Here is a 23,127-nt window from a genome sequence, read left to right as displayed (position 1 = left end):
CTCCTGCTACATTTAAGGGCCACTGATTTCTGTGCTGTTATTCTGCAATATGAATTACTGACCCACTGGGGGAAAACATTTCATAATTTAAATATACTTTCCAGTTTTGAAAAGGGTATGTTTAAAGAAAGAGAGAAAGCTACAAAGTGTACAGTTCCTACCAAGATTTAGCATAATAAAACCAACAGCAATGCAGAATTCTTTCAGGATTGATATTACATCAGTGCTTTCCAAATTTCAGACAAGTGAGGCACAGTTCATCTCCAGAGGCACATTTCATTTTTACTCATTGAATGCAAGACCCATCTGTCCTCAGAATAATACACACTCAGTGCTTCTGCCAACACAGCTGTTCTAAGCATGCCTCCAGACCTGGGTGGCCAAACTTGCTTAATGTAAGAGCTGCAAGACATGAATGCCAGATGTCTGAGAGCCACAAGACATGAATGCCAGATGTCTGAGAGCCACAAGACATGAATGCCAGATGTCTGAGAGCCACAAGACATGAATGTCAGATGTTTGAGAGCCGCAAGACATGAACATCAAATGTTTGAGAGCTGCAAAGAGGGAGAGAGGGAAGCAAATAGATGGGGGGGGGGGTGAGGTAGAGGTAGAAAGAAAACAAATTTAACCTTAAATGCATTCTCCAAGCTGCCAGCTGGCTTGGCTTGGAGAAATGATTTAAAGAGAGAAATGCCTTCTCCAAGCTGGCTGATGGGGTGGTGGGGATTTCAAGAGGCACACAACATGTGTTAAAGAGCCACATGTGGCTCCTGAGCCACAGTTTGGCCACCCCTGCTTCAGACAATCTGAAGAAACAAGCCCAAAGCTTATGCAGAAATGCAACAGGCAGCTTCTGAGAGTTGCAGCTGTGAAATGCAAATGAGTAGGGAATCTAGCCAATTACATCCAGCACAAAATGAGCAGAATCACCCAATTTAAGAGAATGTTTACTGCAAGAAGGCAAAAGCAAGTCCTGCAGGACAAACACTGAGCAGCTCCCTCTTGTGTCTGGGTATAGGAGGCTCTTTTTTCAGAGTCCCTGTAGTTCCCAGAGGACCCAACTGAATGTGCTCTAGCACACAAGTTGTGAATTACCACTCTAATTAATGCTATTAAATTCAAAGTTCTTCAGGATAAACTGCCTTGCTTACACCAGTGAAAGCAACAGAATGAATTCCCAGTCTGTAGAGTCATGCAAAATGAAGAAAATGCCACTCTGGCAAGCAAGATGTTTTCATTCTTCTAGAAATTCTGAATATATAAGTTTTTAAAATCCCAGATGAATTGCGGTTTAAACCAATTATTATGAAGATAAATTCTCTGAACCGTTTGTTTTTAAACAAAAACATCTTTTCTTAAGAAACATATAAGAAAGTAAAGACATTTAAACAAGACTTATTCTTTGATACAACATTCAGCTTGCTTCTCTCTGTGTGTCTTTGTTAATATTCAATACGAAAACAAAGCGCTGGTAGAATTCAGATTACCAGCAATTTACCTAAAAAGAACATTTGAGAGGAAAGCAGGAATCCTACTCTGAACAAACATATGTAATAATTTTCTGGGAAGTCAAATGGATTTTATTAAGACTGGTAATGTTTGTTGTAGTGAGGTAAGTTGCACACCAGCAGGCAGAGTTAAGGTATCAACAGTAGTTTCATTTCAGCCTTCTCATCTAACATGTTTTGTTTGCTATATTTTGTTTAATGTAATAATCTCCTACACAGTTTCTAAAGTTGTATAAGAGATTATAAGAGTAATACTGCTAAATTGTAATGTGACTTTGCATCAGAATTTACAGAATGAAAATGTTCTGCAAACCTATTTAATTAGAATTATAAACAGAACATACTGCTGGACTTCAGATTTTCATATCCATGTTTCCTTCTTCATTCCTTTTAGGGCTCAGGACATATTATCCGAACTATGGCTTTTCATACAAACTGTCAAGATATTTTTAGCCTTTGTGGGTTTTTTCCTGGAGGGGGAGAATAATTCTGCTTGTCTCTAAATATACTGCTTTGCCCGTTGTCTGTATGCTTGTCCTTCAATCTACCGAACAAGGTCTTCCTTTTCAGAAAGTTTATCAACAATGGAAGCAGCTCTCTCCTGCAGAACACTTCAAAAACAGCCTTCTCATTCCCCAGCCTACTCCATTCACCAGATGTTAAGTCACCACCTCCAAAACACCTCTTTTCTCTCTCCCTTGAACCACTGCAAAAACCATTATTTGGACTTCACAAGCTACTACAAGGTCTTTTGATCAGTTGCTTAGAATTTAATTAAGTTTGGATCAGTATCTGCATGGGGAGAAGAGGTTCTAGCCTTCCCTCCCATGCCCTTTTCGCAACCTGAAATGTCCCAAGTGAACCAGTGTTTGCCTCACAAAGGAAATGTACATGTGCTGATGGCTACTCCTCCCAATGGGGCAAATAGCTGCTCCCTGGGACAGAAAAATGGCAAGGGAAGGTTAGAGCTCCCTCTCCCTGCAAATTACAGTCCAAATCTGAATCATACACCACTGGGGGAACTCCCAGCCAGATCATCTGTCCTTATAGAAGCCAAGAGGGCTTTGTAATGTGTGAATCAGTGCAACATTTAGATGGATGAGAGCCATGAAATGCATGTATTCATTCAGCTGCTTCAAGAACAAGGCAGGATCTTGCCACACATTTACAGCATCAACACCACCAGTACAACCAGGGAATTAAGCTATATTTGAAAGAACCAGCAGACAATTTAGCAGCAACTAATCCAGAAACTTTCAGTTAATATGAAAAAAAAGTTCACAATGTGAATCATATTTATTAAAATACCTTTAAGACTTTAAAACTTTAAGCCGGGGCATCAAACATGTGGCCCAGGGGCCAAATCAGGCCCCCAGAGGACTCCTATCAGGCCCTAAGCAACTGGCTGTCATCTGCTTCCTTCTCCCTATCTCTTGCTTCCTTCTACATAACAGCTTGCTTTGCAAGGCTTGCTCAGTTGCACATGAACCTCAGAGCAAAACCTCTATTTTCTCCCTTGGCTGAGGCTCCTCCCTTGGGAAGAAAGGGAGGAAGGTAGAGCTTGTTTTTTCAGAGTCTCTCAATTGCACAGAAGAGCTACTGAGCCAAGCCTCTCTCCCTTCTATTGACTGAGGCTCTTCCTCCCCCATCCCCTGGGGAAGGAAGGAAAGAGTCACAGCTTCTTTTGCCCAGTTTCTTGGATCCCATGGGAGAAATGCAAAGAAAGTACCTTTAAGATCAATGCGTGCTAACGTTTTAAACATGTTTTAAGGTTGTTGGGTTTTTAATAAATGTGTGTGTGTGTGTAATTATGTTTGTGTTCTTTATAAAGTTTCTATCTCTGCTACATTATCTTAAATAAGGTACACACATGGCCTGGGCCGACATGACCTGGCCCAACCCAACATGGCCCGGCCCAACAAGGTCTCATTTATGTCAGATCTGACCCTCATAACAAATGAGTTCCGACACCCCTGCTTTAAACTATTCCTCTTCTCTTTGTTTAAAACTGTAGATTCTCTTCTAGCAATGTGATACAGGAGGTTGGCTATATCAAGGTCACTGTAGGGAGCCCCCCAACTGGGGCAATACACTGTGCCAACAAGGAAACCCAGAGAGTTAATGCATCCAGCCCTGGCCCCTTTCCACTTTGTGGATTTCTGTGATAATGTACAGATTGGCGCAGAATTTCCAAAAAAGATGGCACATACCGTATTAGTTCTGCAGTACTCTATACATTCATCTTGTCAAAAGGAAGCAGAATTGAGTAGCTTCAGATGGCTTGCTAAAGGAGAAATATTAGGACCTCTCCTTGTGTTCTAATCAGCAATAGTTCTTTCAGGAGAGTCTATTTTTAAATATCTGAATTGTTTGAATTTAAAAAATGTACTGGGGTCTCTTCTTTTCAGTGATGTGTGCTGAACCCTCTCTACTCTAACAATAATGCCGAAAGAGCTTTAGACCTTAAAGAAACACTGCTGTACCAATTTGTACATCACAGCTAGATGGATTTAGTTCTTTATTTTGCTACAGTGCAGTCCTACAAACACTTTCCTGGGAGTAAGCCTCATTGAGTGGGAGTCTGTTTAGGATGACATTGTTAAAGAGATGTAAGCCTTACATTCTACAAGAGCTGGGAATTTTGCAAGCCCTTAATCCCTTTTGTATATCCTTTCTTCCCTAGGGCTATTATTAGACCTCTAAGAACCCAAGCAAATTTACATTGGTTACTGGAGCATATAAAAGAATTTCAGAAGAAAATCATTTTGTGTTTCATAGATTACAGCAAAGCTTTTGACTGTGTGGATCATGAAAAGCTATGGTTGCTTTTTAATAAATGGGTGTCCAGCAATATCTGTTTGATGTGCAACTTGTGCTTTGGATAAAAGGTTTACTGTTACAACAATATGGAGAAACAGAATGGTTTCCAATTGGCAAAGGTGTCTGGCAAAGAGGTAGTTTATCTCTCTGTGGCTTCAACTGATATGAAGAACATATAATAACGAAAACTGGATTAGATTGAGATGATGGTGTAATGAAAATTCTCTCACCTGAGAGAATTCCAGTTTTCTGGGTTATACCTCTGAGGATGCCAGTCACAGTTGCTGGCGAAATGTCAGGTCTCACAATGCCAAGATCATGGCCATATAGCCCAGAAAATCTACTGCTGGTGGGAAAAGTTAACAATATGAGATATGCATATGATACCACATTACTGGTAGAAAACAGTAAAGACTTGAACCAATTACTGATGAAGAAAGTGCCAAAGTAGAATTATAGCTGAACATCAAGAAGACAAAAGTAATGTCTACTGGGGAATTACACAGCTTTAAGGATGACAATGAAGACATCAAAACTGTTCAAGGTTTTCTATTCCTCGGTTCCATCAACAACAACAGTGAAACTGCACCCAAGAAATAAGAAGAAACTGAGAACGGCCCATTGGACTTACCGTGAGGGGTCCTTCTCCTCAGAGGTTCGGAGGACATCTCTGTGGGTTATTCCTACTATTCCTTCAGGGAGGCAGGAACACTTTTTTCAACTTCCTGTTGGCGCCTTCGGAATAACCCCGCCCTCAGTTGTGGGACTCCGAAAGCAGTGTCGTCTTCCCTCTAACTAGAAGGACTATAAACACAAACTAACAACTCGTTTTAACATGTAAACTGTAAACTTGAACTCCGATAATACTGAAAGTAACACAGTACAAGGGAGATAGGCTATAGAAAGAAACCTAAGCGATGAAATGAATCTGGGAGTGGCGAGATGTCCTCCGAACCTCTGAGGAGAAGGACCCCTCACGGTAAGTCCAATGGGCCGTTCTCCCTCAGAGGTTGTCGGACATCTCTGTGGGACCTATCAGAGCAGTCCCCTTTAATTGGGTGGGTCTTCATCGCTGACCTCCCCCAGAACATGCAGTAATACCTTTCTCCCAAATGCTGCATCTGCTGATGCCATGGAATGGATCTTATAATGTCTTATGAATGTAGACGGAGAGGACCAAGTAGCAGCTCTACACACCTCTTCGACTGAAGCCCTATTCAGCAGTGCCGCGTTTGTGGAGGCACTCCTAAGAGAATGTGCCGTGATTCCTCCAGGTACCTGTAACCCTGATGCCCTATATGCTTCGCTGATACAGGCCTTCAGCACTGCACTGATGGATGAATTAGACATCTTGTCTCCCACTCTTGGAGGAGAGATGTTGATGAACATGGATTCAGTTTTTCTAATTGACTCAGATCGTAGAATGAAAATCTTCAAGGCCCTGCGCACATCTAACGTATGCCAGACTACCTCCTTTGGGTGTTTGGGTTCTGGACAAAAGGTGGGTAAGTAGATTTCTTGTGAGCGGTGGAACCTAGAAGCAGCCTTAGGAATGAAGGAGGGATCCGTGCGCAGAACCACCTTTTCTTTGTGGAACACGCAAAGACCCGCCTTCACTGATAAGGCCCCCAGTTCCGAGACTCGACGTGCAGACGTGATGGCTACTAAGAAGAGAGTTTTCATTCGCACCCATTTTAAGTCCACCTCTCGAAGGGGCTCAAATGGCTTCTTGGTAAGCGCTGATAAAACGGTATGGAGCCGCCAAGACGGAAAGCGATGGACTGTCGGAGGAGATTTCGATTTTGCCCCCTGCAAAAATAATTGGATGTGTGGATGTTGAGATAGCCTATACCCTCCAACGACCGGTAAGACAGTGGACAGGGCAGCTATCTGCCTTCTCAGCGTAGCTGGTTTTAACCTGGAGTCCAGGCCCTCCTGTAAAAACGCTAGTATCTCCGCAATGGAAGGGGAAAGCAAAGGAACCTTTTTCCTACGACACCATCGGACAAAGGCCTTCCAGGTGGTGTTGTATATGCGAACTGTGGAGGGCCTTCTTGATGCTAGCATAGTGTCCGTCACCTCCGGAGAGTAACCTAGATTTCTGAATGTCTCCCGCTCAATCTCCACGCGGTCAGATGAAACCACCCCGGGTCGGGGTGCCACACCGGACCCTGATGAAGCATGTCGGGAGGAACTGGAAGTGACATTGGAAGGTCTATTGATAGCTCTGTCAACATTGAGAACCACGGACGCCGTGGCCAATAGGGAGCTACCATGATGATTTCCGCCTGTAGAGCTCTCACCCTCCGCAGCACTCGAGAAACTAGAGGGACCGGAGGAAACGCATACAAGAGACCTGGAGGCCATATGGCTGTCAAGGCATCTGTCTGTTCGGCTTCTGGATGGGAGAACCTTGTGAAGTACCTTGGTAGTTGCGCATTTGTGTTTGAAGCGAAAAGATCCACCTCTGGTAGACCCCAACGCTGGCATATGAGGTCGAATATGTCTGAGCTGAGGGCCCACTCGCCCTCGCAGATTTCCTGTCTGCTTAACCAATCTGCCTGTATGTTGTCCTGGCCTCTGATGTGTTCCGCCCTTAGAGAGGCCAGATGTTTTTCTGCCCATGTCAGAATTCTTGATGCTTCCCGGTGCAACTGAGAAGACCTGGAGCCCCCCTGGTTGTTCAGATACGCCTTGGCTGTGATATTGTCCGTTCTGACAAGCACATGCTTCTGGAACAATTGGGTCCTGAATGCAACCAGGGCTAGACGAATGGCTCTGATTTCTAGCAGGTTGATGGGAAGCAGACTCTCGGACTGAGACCACCTGCCTTGGACTGGCTTGTCCTGAAGAGAAGCTCCCCAGCCCCCCAGGCTGGCATCTGTGAATACCTCCAGGTATGAGGGAGGATGGAACAACTTGCCCTGGCGAAGATGAGACAAGTCCGTCCACCATCGCAAACTCCTCTTGACTGACAACGGAATTATCAGATTTATGGCCTTTCTCTCCATTATCTGAAGTTGAAATGGTCGTAGGAACAGTTGAAGAGGCCTGGAATGGAATCTGGCCCATTGAATCATGTCTATGGTCGATATCAAAAGTCCCATTAGTTTGGCAAGCAACATCAGAGGTGATGATTTGCTCTGGATGACCCTGGAAGCCAAATCCTTGATGGCCCTGGCCTTGGACAGAGGTAGAAATAGCGAATTGCAAGTGGAGTCGATCATTGCGCCTAGGTGCTCCAACCTCTGACTCGGCTGAAGTGAACTCTTTTCTTTGTTCACCAGGAATCCGTGAGACTGAAGACACTGAATGGCCAGAGTTGTCCCCCGAAGGGATTTCTCCTTGCTGTTGGATCTGACCAAGAGGTCGTCCAGATAGGGGTGAATGTGAATACCCTGCTTCCTCAGCTGGGCTATAGGGTGAATTAACATTTTGGAAAAAACTCTGGGCGCCGTTGACAGGCCAAAGGGTAAGGCCCTGTATTGGAAGTGCTGATTCAGTACCACGAACCTTAGAAAACGACGATGAGAAGGGTGGATAGGGATGTGGAGATAAGCTTCGGTCAGGTCTATGGAAGTGAGGTACTCCCCTGACAATAGAGAGTCCATAATGAATCTCAAGGTTTCCATTCTGAAGTGACGTACTTTGACATAGCGATTTAGAAACTTGAGATCCAAGATGGCCCTCCAGTCGCCATTCTTCTTGGGTATGGTGAAAAGGATGGAGTATACGCCTTTCCCCTTCTCCGACCCTGGGACTAGTTCGACTGCTCGAATGTCGATAAGATGCTGAATTGCTTTTGAGGTGATGAGACGTTTGTGCTTCTGCTTGGGGGAAGGTGATCTGACAAATCTGTCTGGTGGAATGCGGTGAAACTCTATTGAATACCCCTCTTTTACAATTTCTAAAGACCATTGGTCTGCCTGAGAGGCCTCCCAGGCTTCTGCAAAGTGGAGTAGTCGAGCTCCCACCGGTACGTGACCGTAGTCATGCCTGCTTGGACTTGCCCTCTCTGTCAGGCTTGTCCATTTTGGAGAAGTTATTACGATTGAATTTGGAGCCGAATGAGCCTCTTTTGAAGGAATTCTTTGGTGTTTCCCAATTAAACTTCTTTGATTCAGAACGATATCTGGCCAAGGAATGTTGGGTCCGAAAGGACTGAGGGCCCCTCTTTTCATTCCTCCGAATGGATTTGGGCATGGCCTTCTTTTTATCCCTAGTCTCTACTAGGATCTTGTCCAGAGCGTCCCCGAAGAGACGATCCCCTTGAAAGGGATAAGCTGCCACTGTGGATTTAGAGAGGAAGTCAGCTTGCCAAGCCCTAAGCCACAGGAGGCGTCTAGCCACAGTAGCGGAAGCCATTGTTTTAGAGGCAAAGGTCAGTATATCTAAGGTTGCGTCAGCTGTGAATGACGCTGCCTTAAGGATGCGTGAGGCGCCCTCTAACATGCGTCTGTTGTCCTCTGGTAACATCTGGAGTAACTTACGTACCCAAACAATGGACGCCCTGGAGACCAGGGAGGCCGCGGAGGACGCCTTAACTATCATGGCCACAGATTCGTACAATCTCTTCAAGGTTGCCTCAGCTTTTTTGTCCAGGGGATCTCTAAGAGAACCCTGGCCGTCCTCTGAAACCAGTCCCGAAGACTGTAGAGCTGCTACTGGGCCGTCCACAGTTGGAGCTTGTAACAACTCATTGGTATAGGCAGGCAGTGCATATAACTTCTTTACTAAGTGAGGAAACTGCTTAAGGGAAGCTGGCTTTTCCCATTCTGCTCTAACCTGCTTTTCAAAGTATTCTGGAAAAGGGAAGACTTGTTCAGAAGCTTCCCCCCTGGGCAAGAACTCAGAATTACCACTGGTTCTTGACTTAAACTTCTTAGATCTAGCTACCTTGATTTCCTCATCAATAGGGCCCTCCTCAATTTCTAAGGCTGAAAGCGTTTTGGCTAGAAGGAACTGGTAATCTTCCTGATGGAAGAAACGACTAGCCTTTTCAGGAATTTTAACCTCCTCCTGTTCCTCCTCAGAGAAACATTCCCCCTCTTCCCTGTCTTCCTGGTCAGAGTCAGATGCCATAGTCTCGAGCTCTAAGGATTGGGAAGACTGCACTGGGGCCTTTCGCGCTGCCTTAGTGGGCCAGGAGAAAGAGCGGGGAGGATCTGCAGGAAAGGTTGATCCTTGAGGGAGAAGCCCCAGCCGGGCGCAAAAGGAGCCCATTTCCTCCTGCATAGCTCTTCTAATAAAAAGCATAGCCTCTGGATTCAGAGGGTTGCCCATTTGTACATTACCCCCGTCCTGGAAGCCTTCGATGCGCGGTTGCAGGTAGTTCCGAGTCTCCGGAGTGCCTGCTCCTGGGGGTTGGAAGGTCTGAGAGCTATGCTCCGCACTTCCAAAATGGCCGCCGCTGCTTGCTGCCGCCCCGAGGGACGTAGCCTGGGCCTTCATTACGCGTCGTTTCTTGGCGCTGGCAGCTGGCTCGTCTGCGGCCGCGTCAGGAAGGGCGCGAACAAGCCGCAAAGGCAGGTCGGCTCCTTCGACGTGAGTCGGCGCTGCTAGAAGCGCGGCGCGCGACTCTCCCTCCTCGTCCGATAGGAAACCGTCCCTACTACAGGCCATTCTAAAACGACCCAGAACAAGTTTCCTCGGTAGTCTTTGATCAGCAAAGGCCGAAGGAAAAGGAGGGATAAGTAGATATGGAAAGGAAAGGATATGGAATGGAATGGAAATTGAGAAGAAGAAACAGAGAAAAAAGGCTGAGCCTAGCCTTGTGCTGCTGCTCCCTGTAGAGGCAGGAACAAAACTGAGGGCGGGGTTATTCCGAAGGCGCCAACAGGAAGTTGAAAAAAGTGTTCCTGCCTCCCTGAAGGAATAGTAGGAATAACCCACAGAGATGTCCGACAACCTCTGAGGGAGAATGGAAGGGCAGCCACAAAGGAGCCAGAAAAGAGTCATAAGGGTAAGTATATACTGTATGTCACTGGGGACCAAGATCAAGATGATTCATACCACAGTATTACCCATTACTACATAACTATATTTGCATGAGAAAGTTAGACAATGAAGAAGGCTGACAAGAAGAAAGTGGATTTCTTTGAAATGTGGTGGTGGAGGAGATTTTTACAGACACTGCGGACCACCAAAAAGACAAATAAGTGGGTTCTAGATCAAATCACACCTGAATTCTTCCTAGAAGCTAAAATGAAGACACTGAGGCTATTTATTGTACTTTGGTCACATTAAGAGAAGGCAGGAGTCATTGGAAAAGAGAATAATGCTAGGAAAAGCTGAAGGCAGTAGGAAAAGAGGGAGAACTCAACATGAGATGAATTGACTCAATAAAAGAAGCCATGTCTTACAGTTTGCAAGATCTGAACAAGGTTGCTAACAATAAGACATTTTGGAGGACATGAATTCATAGAGTCACCATAAGTCAGAAGTGGCTGTTAAAACATACACACACACAAACTCAAATTTTCCGTTTAAAGAATCCCTTATTTTTATCAGGAAAGAACAATGCACTGGTGGTATTCACATGGCAGCAAAGTAGTATCTGAGAAAAAATGGCAAAATACATACTTTTAAAAAATCCTTCATTCCACAATAGCCACATTTCCTCATACTTTCAGTGTTTTCAGTCCACATCAGAATTTTAAGACCAAGGGAACCAAATGGGAAGAGAAAGCTGTGGTTGCCTAATTACCATGACCTGGTCTCAGGGTAAGACAACACTGGACAGCTGCAGTTTTAATGTTCTTCCACTGGTTGTTTTCAATGAGAAATGAAATTCTCAAGTGAATAATAAGCTGCACTTCCGCTATGTAATTATGAAATTACAGAACAGAAACACGGCTTTGGCCATATTGCCTTAATTTACCTTCTGCTCTAGTACGGTTTTCAGGTTCAACTCAGTTTTATATAAACCTGAAAAGATAAGTGCGATAATTTATATAAAATATGATTGAAAGCAAACCACCAGAATTGCACTTGAAAGCCACTCCGGTCCCAGCAGGTCAAAGCAAGCAATCTGGATTTCAACCATTGTTTGCTGATACTCGGAGCTGTTTCCATGGGCTGATTAATATTTGATCAAATTAATGAATGTGAGCAGAAACAAAAGTAATTTTAAAAAACAGAAGAGCAGTTTGTCAGTCAACAAGGAACATGATGCTGTGCTTATTATTCTGGAAAGAAATAACAGTCATCTCCATTTCCCGAGGAGCAATTTTATTAGTATGCAGAAGCAAAAAACTCCCCAAGAGACCTCCTACAGCAGACAAACCCACACTGCAATTACAATGCAATCTTATACAGAGTTCAACACTTCTAAGTACATTGACTTTAATGGACTTAGAAGGGTGTAACTCTGCATGGTTATGAAAGCATTTGTAGACCTTTCCAGCTGGTTTCTTAGGGAAGGAACAGAACCTTCTCAAAACATGAAGATCATGTCACATGTCCTAACAAAAATATAAACAAACAGAAAAGCCATCTTCACTGCCCTCCTCTGGACACATTCCAGCTTGTCTATATACTTCTTAAATTGTGGTGCCCAAAACTATAGCGATCCCTCGCTGCACCTTAACTCTCTCTCTCTCTCAAGAGTTTTGGGACCTTTCCCTTTGGTAGCTACCACCTCCATCTCACCTTTGCCCCTTCACCAGTTTGATGACAGGAAGAGCATCACACCAGCTGCTGGTGCCAGGAGCATCACACCAGGAGGAGCTGTTTCGGTAACATTAACCATAGTGAGGCATACAGGTAGCAATCACGGCAATTTGCTTATCTCTTAAAGACAAACTTTATTCTACTGGTATAAATCTAGAAAGTATACAGGCTATAGAACTACAGCACAGACTAATAAAAGAAATGAAACAGAGAAAGATTACTACCCTCACTTGTAACTTACCATTCCTGAACCATCTGATATCTCTTCCCCATGGAAGATTCAAACAGATGTATGAAAACAATGTCCTCTGCATGGTCATGCTCCCCCCCACCCAATCACACACACACACAGAGAATAGCGCCTTTTCAGTTCTCCCTCCCACATGTGTAAAAAAGTCTCCCTCCCACATGTGTAAAAAACTCTGTGTCTTGAATTCAGCAGCCTGAGCCTCAATAAGCCAGCAAAAAGGTGCCAGTACATCAAAGAGATCCCATATTTTCTTCCCTGGCTGCGAAAATCATGTCTACCTAGCAGAGCAAGGTTTTTCCAGCCTCACTGTCATTGCAAACACCAATCAATCTCAATAAACGTCATCCCCTTCTGCTCTCATCCATAATAGGCCCCCAGCAGCCCACTGAGTTTGTGTTTCTGTCACTCAGCTTGGCCACAGCAGGAAGGCTGGCTCCAGGTCCTAGCATTGAGCCCACCACTATGCATACATTGATACATGCTGATGTAATCTTGAGGCTGGACTAGTGCCTAAGGGTCATGCTTGCAACCCATTAATCAGAAGCAATCCTGCAACTACTCATCTTCATTATCAGCAAGCAGTTGCTGTCAGGCCAGGAGGCATGCACTTTGCCATCTTCTCTGTAGCTCTGTTCTCAGCTTTCATCATTTCACTGATGTTTGGTAACTGATGCTTTGGAACTGCTGAAGTGCTGGGAGTACTGGTGAAGTAATTCTAGTCACTGGTTTGGCAGATTAGTCAGTTTTCATTGGTACTTTTTACTGCTGCTTATTGCAAATGTCACTGATGTGAATGGCTGCTTTGGCTTCATAAGCTGCTTTGGCTTCTAAGAGCTGGGGGAATTCTGGTTCAGGACAAGTCAGTCCAAAGGGATGATTGTGTAAACACTCAGGGTAATGCTGATAGGAGCATAATAGAATTTGGGAGTGAAGGCAGGATGACAACTGAGGGATATGTGTGGCGACTGGGGTGGGCATTTGGATCTGCTTGAGCCAGAAAAAAATACCTTATCTGTATTTTGGGGGTATATTTCAGCTTCCCAAATGTATCTGGGTTTTCTCAGGAAAACTGGGGGGAAATCCCAAGATATATTCAGAAATGTCAGGAAGATCTGAAAACAGCAGCGAGGCTCCCACTTCTCAGCTGTTAGTTGGGCAGGCTGAAGGAGTCATCCCAAGGATCAGCTGGGGTGGCAGGGAGTTGAGAGCTCTGGCCACCTTGGCTGTAGCTGGTTTCTCTTGCAGCCTGGTTTAAGCTGGACCAGCCCAAGATCAGTTGGGTTGGTGTGGAGTTGAAAGCTCCCTGCGGCACCCCTCTCCCTTCTTCTGCTGCCCAGAATCAACTGTGCCCATGGGGAGCCAATCGCTCTCCACTGGCACAGCTCTGTGCTTCCTTCTCCTGCAGTTCAGTTTAAACAGGGCTGCATGAGAAATCACGCCAGGCCCAGGATTGGTCTGGTATTTTTTTACCAGTATTTTCAGTTTTGGTCTAGAGGACCTGAAAAATTTCAGGATTTCTAAAAAATCCCAGATCGGAGTACCATACCGGTCAATGGAAATTGCTCTCTAGTAAGTGTGCATCCTATTAGCAGCCTAAGGCTTTCCTATATTCTCCACAGCATTTCTTGTTCACCAGATGTCAGATCATCAGCATCTTACAGGCTCAATCCTTAACTACCTAAATTTAATGTATCACATAAGGAAATCTGCAAGACAGTTTAAAAATAGCAGACCCAATTAGAGGCACCCAGGCTCCCGAGATTTCAACATCAGAAGTATGCTTCTCATTAGCAGCACAACAGTGTATTCTGCACCTCGACCCAATGTTCCTAAGGATTATTAGGAGAGAAAAAACAGTACAAAACTAATGCTTTGATAATTCAAGAGCTGGCATTTTTGCTAATAAACAATATGACATTTTTTATTAAGAACAGACCCTGTTAGTCCAATGTTAAAAATATTGCTTAAATACCCTTTTGGCGCAACTTATATTGTCCTATGTGAGCACATCCATGGGAATGATCTAGAAGCTAACCTTGAAAAAAAACCCTCTCTGTTTTCCTATGTTAAAAATAATCAAGATTCTAGTCCTCAAGGTTTCAAAGCATGACTACATGAAAATGCGCAAGAAAAGACATTTGGCAGAGTTTTTAACAAACAAGCACAGTTCTAACAAACGGGGCTTAGTACCCAGCACTACTTATACTTCCCCATTTTTTCCTAGTTAATAGCTGTGTATGCTACTAATTGCTTGTCAAAAAATGGATCATTGTGTTTCCTGCAACACTGCTTTCATTAAGAGCTTTAAAAACATGCGAGCAATTTGCAAGCATCAGACAAGCATTTCATATGCAGTGTTTGGACTTGATCACCAAACTCACCAAGTCTGAGGTGCTTAACCTCTCCTCTAAATATAACTGATGCCAGTTACACAGGACATGACTACTTCCTGACAGCTGAGTACAATTTAAAACTACTCAAGCATAAGTTAAACTTTTAGAACCTGCAAACCAATTCCAAAACCAGGTTTCAGACTCTGATTATGAACAATCCTAATTAGTTCTGATGCAGCTGGAATGCTATTCCAAAAAGTGGGCCTTCGTCCACAAAGGAAAGGACTTAAAATCAATCAAAAAAGAAAAGAGAGAATGTGCAGGAAAGGGGTTCAAAGAAGTGTGGAAGCTCACTAAATGCCCCATACCTTCTAAACAGAACTAAAGACTCAATTATGGTGTGGACATGATATATTTTTGCAGGTTTAATGCTACTGTATCAGGTCTATTTAAAAGGTTTACATCCTACTCTGTAGACCAAGAGTAGCCAAACTGTGGCTCAGGAGCCACATCTGGTTCTTTCACAAATATTGTGTGGCTCTTGAAGGTTAAAGAGGAACTTAATGAAGGCGTACTTAGCATTCGGACCTCAGTCAGCCTCTGAGAGCTGATCCATAGGTGGATCACTATTTCCGCAATGTGTGAAGGAGGGGAAAATAGGTAGGCTTGCAAGCTCTTCTCCACCACCACAGAAGTTGCCCAGAGAGCAGGGAAAGAGGGTGCAAGAGCCGAGGGAGCCGCTGGAACAAATTAAAGAGGGCAGCTCAGGGTCCCCCCTTAGTTTCATAGCTCTTGTAGGAGCTGTATTTACTAACCTTAGTGTCAAGGCAGAGAGAGGTGCTTAATTATGCAAACTGTGGTCAGTAATTTATATGGTATGTGTGTTTCCTTCTCCCACTGGTGCCAAAAAACAATTCCCTAAGCTTTACCTATCCTGGTCTTATGGGGACTATTATTCCCATCTTACGTGTGTGTGTTTTAAAGTCTCCTTCTAGCATGGTTGTGTTGTAAAGTTCATACATATGTATTTTATCTTTCTGTGCAAAGAAAGTATTAAGAGTTTTAATACATGTGCATAATATTTGTTAGGCAGGGACAGTGGCTCAGTCGTAAAGCATCTGCTTGGTAAGCAGAAGGTTCCAGGTTCAATCTCCGGCATCTCCAACTAAAAAGGGTCCAGACAAGTAGGTGTGAAAAACCTCAGCTTGAGGCCCTGGAGAGCCACTGCCAGTCTGAGTAGGCAATATTGACTTTGATGGACTAAAGGTCTGATTCAGTGTAAGGCAGCTTCATATGTTCATGTCTTGCGGCTCTCAAGCATCTGACGTTATTCTATGTGGCTCTTACATTAAGCAAATTTGGCCACCCCTGCTCTAGAATCTCCCTGATGCTGCTAGGAACATAAAACACTAAAAATATAACTCTAAACAAAAGAACAGCAGCGAAAATAGCAAAATAAATGGAGACCAACTAAAAAGAGCAACAGTAAGAGCCATTATTGGTATTTTTAACAGCAACTATGTAAAATCAGTGCAAAAACAGACAGAAAAACAAACAACATAGAAATGGGGGGATGGCAAGCAAATAAAATTCACTTTAAACCCCAAGTGAAGAAAAGCATTTTGCCCTGGTACTTAAAAGTCAATAATGTTGGTACCACATAAGCTTCAAGGGGAGGATATTCCACCACAGAGAAGGCCTCATCTTTAGAAATCACCCCGGCTCACTTCCATGGGTGGATGCACCAGGAGGAGAGATAAAGACCTTAACTAGTGAGATGGACAATATGGAAACAGGCAATCCTTCAGATACCCTGTCCCCAAATTATTTAGGGCCTTAAATGCAAGAACCAGCACTTGGATAATGCCTTGAAACAGATATATAGTGCAGAGACTTCAGCATAGAATGCATGGGAGATACAATCCCTGTACCCTAGACCTCAGCAGCAACTTGGTCACCATATTTGGGACTGCATGAAGTTTTTGGACACTCTTCAAAGGCAGTTTTTGGGCACTCTATATAAAGGGCACAACAGTAATCTAACCCGACTTTGAACACAGAATTAATCACTACGGATAGATCTCTACTTTCAAAGAATAAAGCTGATAAAAGGCACCACTGGCTGCGCAGGAGACTGGAGCTTCCAGCTGTAGGCTAGAATCCAGCCATATACGTGTTTTTTTTCCACAGGGCAAGTGTTCCCTCTAGGCTGCAGAGTCTTGTGAGCAAAAATTCTATTTTGTGAGCTACTAGCATTGACGTTGTGAGCTACTGCATAAATTATTGTGCTGTGGGGCCATTTTAACTAAGCTAAGACAAAAATGTGTGAGCTGGAGGCTAAAAATCTATGAGCTAGCTCACGCTAAATCAGTTTAGAGGGAACACTGAGTGTAACCCCTTCCAGGACAGGCTGACTGCTCAGCCCCTGAGCAGCTTTATAATTAACCAAACAGTTTCTGAGTTCTGTCTAGACCGAGCTTCAGTACACCGGCCCTCACTCATTCTATTACCTTCTCCAAGCATTTATTTAGGAATTCCACAAATTCAGCTGACTTAGCTGTTTAAGTAAAGTAGATCTGAGTGTCACTTGCATCCTGGTGAAAATCATTCCAAGCCCCAGAACAATCTCTCCCCGTTGTGTCATGTACTTTTTAAATACCATGGGCAACCAGATCAACCCCTTTGAGATCCCAAAACATAAATGCCACAGGGCCAAGTAACAATCCCCAAAGCAATACATTCTGAAAGTAGGAAGCCAGGCAGAAAGAGAAGCCCTCACTTGGATAGTACTCAGCCAGTCACTGTGAAAGGTGCCAAGAAGACCAGAAGAATGAGCAGGGATTCACAACCTGTGTCATGCTCCTGACAAAGACAGTTATTCCAGGTGACTAAGTCTGTTTCTGACCCAAGCCCAGGCCTGGATCTGAACTGAAATGGGCCGATTTAATCATTTCCTCCAAAACCACTTAAAGTTGTACAGCCACAATATGCTCAAAGGTCTTGTCCAGGAAAAGAATGCTGACCACTTAGCGGAAAGCACTGCGGGCATCTGGCTTCTCCTAAGCACACATTGTACTTTAAATGTGTGCAGTGTCATTTCTGAGGTCCAGGGCAGGATCGCATCTGCAGTAACTGGAATCCAGCCATCAAGCTGTCACTTTATTAAGGACGCTGACACTAAAGATAGAGCCCAACTATTCCCTTGTTTGCATCTTAAATTGCTTTTCTTATCCTAGTGAGACATGCATCAGATTCCACACTGCTGATTTCTATAGGGTGAGCAATGAAGTGTTGTTAAGATGAACACACAAAGACTTAAACCCCATATGTTAGCCCTCATTTCAGTGTAGCATATCCTGCTTATGGGTAGCCATTACAAAAAGGCTTCACTAGAAGCAGGAAGTGTCCATTAAGTAACAGAGATAAATAACTGATGAACAGAATAACAAAGTTAGAGTCCAGTGACACCTTTAAGACCAACAAAGTTTTATTCAAGGAGGTTTTGTGTACATGCACAGTTCCTCAGATACACACAAAAACAATTAATCCTTGTTTAAAATATGCATTCTTATATCGATGAGGACACACATCCAAAACAATGGCATGATTAAATGCAATTCAGTTTTCTGTACCTTAAAGAATATGCCAACCATCTTCATCAATTCCACAGTTTAATCTCTTATAACATTTTGACACATGTAAGATGAGAAACTTGCCTGTAAGGAACAAAAGGTATTACATCTCAGTGTTTTATGAAACCCCAAAAGGGTACTTACTTTATTTATTAAAATATTTACAGCCTGCCTTTCTCCTCAAAAAGGGACTGAAAGCAGCTCACAAACAAGAAGCAGGTGAATTTGAGCGCAGTCCATCAACATCATTTAAAACCATAATGGATTTTTTAAAACATTAAACACAACTGCCATTGTAAGAGAAATCTTAGTCTCCTTCAAATGCACTTCTGAACAAAACTACTTTGCAGTATATCCTGAACACTGCCAGGGTCAAGGGCTTTCCTCACTTTCTCAGGAAGGTCATTCCAGAAGCTACTGCCAAAAAAACTCAGGAATGAGCTGAAGCAGATCTAATCATCTCATCTGAGGAGAAACAACTGGGAAGTAGAAAGCTGGCCCAAAGATTCATAGCGTGTTCCCAGGAGAGGCGATATTAAAATGTTCTAAATAATAAATAAATGATCCTTTAAGTACATAGCTTCACAGAGAGTTTCTCTTCAAGAGCAAGCAGGCAGGCCTACAAAAGAAAAATGTGGAACAGTTCAGAGAACTGGAAAAGCCAATCCTGGTTGATCCAAGATCAGAAGTTTCCTGATAGAAAGCAAAATGTTTCAGAGCAGATCTCTCATCTGATGATGCATGTAACTAGAATCAATATAACATTTATTGCTTTTCTGTGGTGGAAATTTTTCAGGATGACACTGATACAGATTTCTATGTCTATTCTACTGTAACATATTTCAAAAAATGAGAAGAGAGGCTCCCTTTCTCTACCACAGAGATCCAGCAGTCAGAGCTTCTAATCTACACAATCTTCTCTCAGAAAGAAAAAAGTTAATTGCAGTCTTACCCTCTCTTCAACTACTGAGAGTAAAATTAGCCATTATACTTACACAGAGATACATTAGATCAATGGATGAGAAAAAGACAAAAGAGCTGTCCTGGAGACTTGGGTGGAGCCTGCTAGAGCCTGTTTGGGATGAAGGAAGACCTCAGCAGGCTGTCATGTCATAGAGTCCACAAGCTGCCATTTTTATCCAAGGGAACTGATCTCTGTAGCCTGGAAATATGTTGTAATTCCAGGAGAAATCTAGGCCCCACTTGGAAGTTGGCAACTCTTTTGTGCCTGCCATTCTTGTACTCCAAATTGCCCCCCCAGTTGCTTTGCCACCCTGCAGCTCCAAGAATTGCTATGACTACATTTGGAACTCCAGTGGTGGAGAGTAGAGGAAATGGTGTGCAGGCAAGGAAAGGTTGACAAACTCTGTTCTCCATGTCAATCTTCCAATCCCAAATGAACCTCCAGTAGCATTTTTGCAGATGAATAGGGACTACTAGAATAACTATTCTTGCACCTGCATATAACATCTTATTTGTCCAGAAACAACAACAGTAAATCAATTTATGGAAGAACAGCCTTTTAATTCAGCAACACCAAAACCACATGAAAAGTCAGGCAGGGTCTCCAATCAGTTGCACCTAGTATCACGCTCTGGGAGCCTTTATCCCTGACTCAAATGAAAAGTGCTAACTAGTTAAATTCTGACACTGAAAATAGATTTCAAAAAGTTAAGACTTCGTGAATTGTGGTGTAAACCAAGCTCAGCAGGTGTGTAGGAGGGCACAGCAATATTTTGATGCTCCACTGAGTAAATAATCAGTTTGAATGCAATATGACTTCAAATGCAAATGCTTAACCATTAGTATCATCAACTGAGTTAGAGCTCAACCACAGATTTCCTCCTTTTACAATTGTAAAATGTCATATATTATTCGTAAGTCTCTCTCAAATTGAATTAAAAAGCGATAGCTGTTCATACTTGAAATGAGATTGGATAAACAAGCCTCCTCTCATGCTTTACAAATCTCCTAAACCGATTTTGCTGTGCCTTAGAACACAAAAAAGGGAAGGGGTTTTGCTCAGAAATAGTCTTGGTTACTCCTTAGTTCATTGTATCTGACCTGCACAGCAATAACACAGAGATCACTTAAAGCAACACATACACAAAGTCTTACTAAAGGCAAACAAAATAATCTTGAACACTGTATATCACTACAAGCCAGGCTTCTCCAAACTGCAAGGGGAAAAAAAATCCCATCACAGGTTTAACTCTCCAAGTCCAAAACTACGCTGCCAGCCAATGGCTGAATTTCCATGTCTCATCTACCCCAACATGGCTGCCCAGCATTACATAACACACAGAGCACCACTGAATGAGCATTATTATTTATTAGACTGGTTACAAACACATTGTCCATCTGCTCCACAAGAGCTGGTATGCCACTCCAGGCAGTGATGAGGTTGCTTAGCAAAAGCAAAGCAGAGTGAAGGCCCAGCGTCTTTGGAGGGAAGGCAGTCAAGCATGAAACACTGGCTCTTTGCTCAGCTATTCCTTTATTTTCAACATAATGGGCATTCTTAACATGAGTTTCCAAATTACAGAAAGAAGCTGCTACCACTCTGCACTGCCCCCCCCCCTGCAATTCAAAGACATCTTGGTAGAACTGTTTGCTATAGAAGGTAATTAGCAGTGGGGTGTCCTTGCTGGCACCTGTGCCATTTCAGCTGAATCCTATCCAATAGGATCACAAACTGCTAGACTTGGGGCTGTTTCAAATGTGATGGCTTTCCTACATGAACAGAATGTCTGAAAAATGAATTTTGGAGGGGAAAAAAAGAAAGAAAAGAGGCCACCCAAAGCAATTTATTGCAGGAGATCCCTGGTTTTGAAATCAGTCACAACACGTTTGTGTTTGGTGGCTCCAACTGCTACCTTCATGATAAGAAATGAACATATGAAGCTGCCTTCTACTGAATCAGACCCTGGGTCCATCAAAGCCAGTACTGTCTTCTCAGACTGGCAGCGGCTCTCCAGGGTCTCAAGCTGAGGTTTTTCACACCTATTTGGCTGGACCCTTTTTTAGTTGGAGATGCCAGGGATTGAGCCTGGGACCTTCTGCTTAACAAGCAGATGCTCTACCACTGAGCCACAGTCCCTCCCCAAATAACTGAGATGAATGGATGTTATTCAACAAAACGGAGACTCACATTCATTTTGTTAAGGAAAATGAAGTCCAAGTGATATTAAAAAATGGAACTAAAATAAAACTTAGTGCCAAACAAGCTATCCAGTTCGGTGACAGAACAAATCCAACCGAGTGTATTCTTTAGATTCATCCAAGTTGGTGCAGAACCTTAGCAGTCAGAACACTTGTTTCTACTAGGAAAAGGAAAGGAAAGGTCCCCTGTGCAAGCACCAGTCATTTCCGACTCTGGGGTGACGTTGCTTTCACGTTTTCACGGCAGACTTTTTACGGGGTGGTTTGCCACTGCCTTCCCCAGTCTTTTACACTTCCTCCCCAGCAAGCTGGGTACTCATTTTACTGATCTTGGAAGGATGGAAGGCTGAGTCAACCTTGGGCTGGCTACCTGAACCAGCTTTTGCTGAGATAGGTCGTGAGCAGAGAGCTCAGATCACAGTACTGCAAGTACTGCTGCTTTACCACTCTGCACCATGGGGCAACTTGTTTCTACTAGACACATGTGTATATTAATTATATCCAGAAAGCTGGATCCAAATAACAGGACTTGTGAGGTCCACTGCCACTGCCCCCTGGAAGAGGGAGTACAGATGGTCAAATCACTGAAGGGGCTTTGGTGGGAAGAGAGAGACCTAGAACAGTTAGAGCAGATAGAGTGCTGTGGGCAACAACTGGGAATAGTTGCCTGCAGCTCACTCTGATGTCCTGGACATGGCAGAGGAACTGGGAATAAGACTATTCTGACAGCTCAGAGGGTTCTAACCTGAAGCTCCTAGCAAGGACACGCAGTAATGGTGAGCCCTCTGGAGAGGAAAGCTCAAGAGATGCCAGGTAGAGAAATAGGCAGAGAGGAGTACCAGAAGCACTCACAGGGTAGGGGGAACGATTTCCTTAGAGGACTTCCTGGACAAAAGCCTGCAAGAAGGAAGGATTCTAAAACAGGGGTGTCGAACTCATTTGTTATGAGGGCTAGATCTTGTCAGGCCATGTGTGCCATAAAATGTAATGCCAGGTAGGGGAGATATAAACTTTATAAAAGATACAAACACAAACACTCAACCTAATCCACCTCACTGGCTTATTGAGCCTCAGTCAACAGAAGGAAGAGAGGCTTGGCTCAGTAGCTCTGCTGTGCAATTGAGAGAGCCTGGCAAAGCTAGCCCTCCTTCCCCCACTTCCACAGCAAGGGAAGCGCTTTGCTCTGTAGCTCCTGTGCGATTGAGCAAGCCTAGCAAAACAAGTTGTGATGAAGAAATAAGGAAGAGAGGGAGAAGGAAGCAGACAACAGTGAGTTGCTTGCGGGCCTGATAGGAGCCTTCTGGGGGGCCTGATTTGGCCCTCGGGCCGCATGTTTGACACCCCCTATTCTAAAAAGCAGCATGAGTGTCTGCGTATACAAACAAAAAAAATGTAAACATTGTGGCAGAATCAGCAAGGTCTGTAAGTTTATGATGTCTCAGATGAGCTCACAGAATATCACTAATGAAACACATCCTTTCTGTCTCCTGCATACACCTAATCCCCCCTCAAAAAAAATCAACAGAAAGGCCGCTAGTGAGGTTTCAGCAGACCACTGGGAACACCATGGGCTGAGGTTTCAGAACAGAAAAATCCATCAAAGTTGTACAAGTCAAAATGCCATGGACTGCAGAGGGGCATCATAGGGTCCAATGCAAACTTCCCATGAACACACTGTGCAAAAAGATACTTCCTGCTGGAATCATTAAAAAAATCCTCACTGATTTTAATGTTACTGGGTTGAGTGT

At 43.7% G+C, this 23,127-nt stretch overlaps 2 protein-coding genes and 1 non-coding gene across 5 annotated transcripts in view; 1 reads left to right on the top strand and 2 right to left on the bottom strand.

Annotated features, from left to right (window-relative positions):
- Nucleotides 1–23,127, bottom strand: part of INPP4A (inositol polyphosphate-4-phosphatase type I A) — a 134,789-nt gene that overhangs the window by 59,034 nt on the left and 52,628 nt on the right. The gene's annotated exons all lie outside the window — the stretch shown is intronic.
- TMEM131 (transmembrane protein 131) overlaps nucleotides 1–23,127 on the top strand; it is a 271,084-nt gene that overhangs the window by 201,198 nt on the left and 46,759 nt on the right. The window lies entirely within an intron of this gene.
- TRNAN-GUU (transfer RNA asparagine (anticodon GUU)) lies at nucleotides 21,246–21,320 on the bottom strand. The gene has a single exon. It is a non-coding gene; the product is annotated as a tRNA-Asn (tRNA).

Source organism: Heteronotia binoei, chromosome 3 (assembly GCF_032191835.1).
Source record: "Heteronotia binoei isolate CCM8104 ecotype False Entrance Well chromosome 3, APGP_CSIRO_Hbin_v1, whole genome shotgun sequence".
In the NCBI taxonomy this organism is placed as follows: Eukaryota; Metazoa; Chordata; class Lepidosauria; order Squamata; family Gekkonidae; genus Heteronotia; species Heteronotia binoei.
The sequence above is the reverse complement of the archived record's forward strand: the minus strand, read 5'-3'. Positions and strand labels throughout refer to the sequence as shown.